We start from the raw sequence: 3,379 nt of genomic DNA, 5'->3' as shown, positions 1-3,379 counted from the left end.
GACTTGTCACCTGCCCACACTGCCCAACGCACCAAAACCTGCTTCAATGACCTTTAGATTACTGTCCTTGATTGGCCAGTAAACTCTCATGATCTGAACCCCATAGAGAATCTATAGGGCATTGCCAAGAGAAAGATGAAAGACTTGACACGAAACAATGCAGAAGAGCTGAAGGCCACTTTTGAGGCATCCTGGTCTTCCATAACACATCAGCAGTGCCACAGGCTAATGGCGTCCATGCCACACTGCATTGAGGTAGTAATTGCTGCAAAAGGGGCCCAAACGAAATACTGAGTACATATGCATGCTTATACTTTTCAGAAATCTGATATTGTTCTATGTACAATCCTTTTTTAATTGATCACATGTAATCTAATTTTCTGAGATGAGGGATTTGGGGTTTTCATGAGCTGTACCATATAATCATCACAATTATGACAAATCACAGCTTGAACTACTTGCCTAGCATGTTATGAATATCTCTCATATATTAAGTTTTATCCTTTAATTAAATTACATTACTGAAATAAATGAGTGCACAATATTCTGATTTTTCAAGTTTCACCTGTAAATGAGAACAGACTCATGGCCCTGTCTGTGCAGTTTTCACATGAAGATGTGAAGATGGCATGCAAGATATGATGCTGTGAATCTATTTTCATTTAGAAAGGTTATAGTAGTCCCTACTGCCATTCTCCCTGGTTTTTTAATTCTTGTGACAAAGTTTTTGCTTCTTTATGCATCCAGATTGTAGATAGTTTGCATTCAGGCTAGAACACAGGTTGTCTTGGGATTTGTTTTTTGGAGGATCAGTGAATTTGTTAATTACCTGGAGAAAACAAAGGTGCCAAAGGTTGGATTTTCCCCTTGATTTGGATTTACCATATATTTCTTTTGGATTCTGCAATGACTTTTGACCCTAAATTTGATCACTCATTAGTATTACAAAATTACCAATTTTCTTTACATGAATTATTTACAGGTTTTGTGAAGTTATATTTTGAGTCATAACCTCCAACCTGTTTCTACATCTGAAGTAATGTTGGCTTTGACAACAAACTGGAGACTAGCTGTGGGTTAGGTTCAATAATTTTAGTTTCTTTTTGTATTGTCCTGCCCCTACTGATACCTCTTGGAATACGGCTGAAGTCCACAGCCTTGCTGTCTTTGTTAAACAGAATTCTTAGTACTACTTGGCCTCGTGATTACTGCAACTGAGGAAGACCACTTCCAATACTGAGATAACGCCACTCGATATAGGTTTGACTATGGTCAGCAGAACTATGTGGGGGGTTTTACAAGGAGATTCAGCTTGCTGGAGAGTGCAAGTTCTTGGTTTGGCAAGTTCTTGGTTTTAATAAACCAGATTGGTGAAGAATTTAGAAAAGGCTCTCAATTCAGAGAGGTAGCATAGTAATCATTGGGGATGCCTGTTCATCTGAACAACTATTGTCTCTTTGCCAGTGGTATTGATACAACATCCTGTGATATGTTGGTTGGAATTGCTTCTGATCTACACCCCTATCCTCACTCAGATCCTATTAATTCCCAGATGTCTCTTTCCAGAGAAAAGGTAAAAAAAATCAAGGGAAATCAAAATTCACCAAAATAGCAAAGTTCACAAATAACTTGGCTCCTCTTTTTTCCCCTTTTAAGCCTAGAGGTTGAGGGGAAACTTTCCTGATCATGGACCACAGGAAATTAAGTCTGTTGCTGAGGTTGTGCCCAATCCAATTGTCATTGTGGAAATTGTTGCATGGTCTTTGCTGTTGCTTGAATCTGCTATCCTGTCCACTTTTGCATAGTGATTTTGATTTTTATACTTCCTCCTGCCATTTTATGGTGGGGGTGAGAAGAGGCAAGACACTGGATGAATATTGACAGTCCACAATGAGAGAAATCAGCAACATGAAGCAGATCTGAATGGGTCTCTGCCCTTTGTGTTGATATGAGGGCAACATGTTTTTTAAGTTCCTACGCCCTTTTGTCTGAGTGCAGATTGCCAAATGTTTCTTTTGAATCAAATTCCAAACATTGCCTCATTGCCCCTGTAGATTATTAATCAGCACACCTCTCCAGATCAATCTTCATCTATATTTGATCAAATTCCAATTGCTGTAGACAGAGTCTTGGACATTCTGCAAGCAATACAAAATATTAATGTGCTTTGGTACATTACTAGAATCATAGGGGTTTGGGGTTGTTTTTTAGCTAAAATGGCAATAACTGTTTTAGTATCGACTAGTACTAAATTTTCTAACTCCGAACAAGAAAATGGCAGAGATCGACACATTTTAAAGTAAGTGCAAACAACAGCATCATCCCTAAAGTGACAACTGTTTTCAACATATTACACAACTACAATTACTAAACTCCTTCTAAGGGCACTTGGTGAGATGAAATGCAGCTCATGAAAACTTATTCCTTTTAATACAGGGGTCTCCAAACTTTTTACACATGGGGCCAGTTCACTGTCCCTCAGACTGTTGGAGGGCCGGACTATACAAAAAACCTATGAACAAATCCCTATGCACACTACACATACCTTATTTAAAGTAAAAAACAAAATGGGAACAAATACAAAATTTAAAATAAAGAAGAAGTAATAAGTAATTAAGTAATTAATAATTAAGTAATTTATACTTCTTTATTAACAAGTAAATTTAAACTTAAATCAACAAACTCCATTTCTTCTTCCTTCCTTCCTCTCCACTTCTCTCTTCCCTCTTCCTTTTCTCTCATTTGTTTCATTTTCCTCTCCCTCGTTCCTTCCCTCCATCATTTTCTCATTTTTCTTTTTTTCTCTCTCTTTCTATCGCTCCCTCTTCCTTTCTCTCTCCCTCTCTATCTCTCCCTCTTTCTCTTTCTTTCTCTCTTCTCTCTTTCTCTCACTAACTCTCTTTCTAACTCTCCCTCTTTGTATCTCTCACACTTTCTCTCTCCCCCCTCTCTCTATTTCTCCCTTTCTCTCTCTCCCTTTCTATCTCTCTCCCTCTCTATTTCTCCCTCTTATTATATCGATCGGTAAAATCTCGTATGCTGCTGCGGGCCGGTTAAAAGACCTCAGCGGGCCGCATCCGGCCCACGGGCCGTAGTTTGGGGACCGCTGTTTTAATATAACATGCCAATCACTGAAAAAGTGGGTACCAGGCACCTGATACTTTGTATGCATAGACCAACTTGGATACACCCCTACAAAGTTGACACTGAGAAGCACTTCATCTGGTAGATGATAATTTGATTAGAATTTAATATGAATACATAGAGCCAGCCAACTTAATTGAATCTGCTTCTATTGTGACAGTATATCTGTGGGTTTTAGACCTAGTGAAGCACTGCTTAATCATGACCCTAAACTTTGTAAAAAGAAACAACAGTC

This window comes from Erythrolamprus reginae, chromosome 6, assembly GCF_031021105.1.
Source record: "Erythrolamprus reginae isolate rEryReg1 chromosome 6, rEryReg1.hap1, whole genome shotgun sequence".
NCBI lineage: Eukaryota > Metazoa > Chordata > Lepidosauria > Squamata > Dipsadidae > Erythrolamprus > Erythrolamprus reginae.
This window is presented reverse-complemented; position numbering follows the sequence as displayed.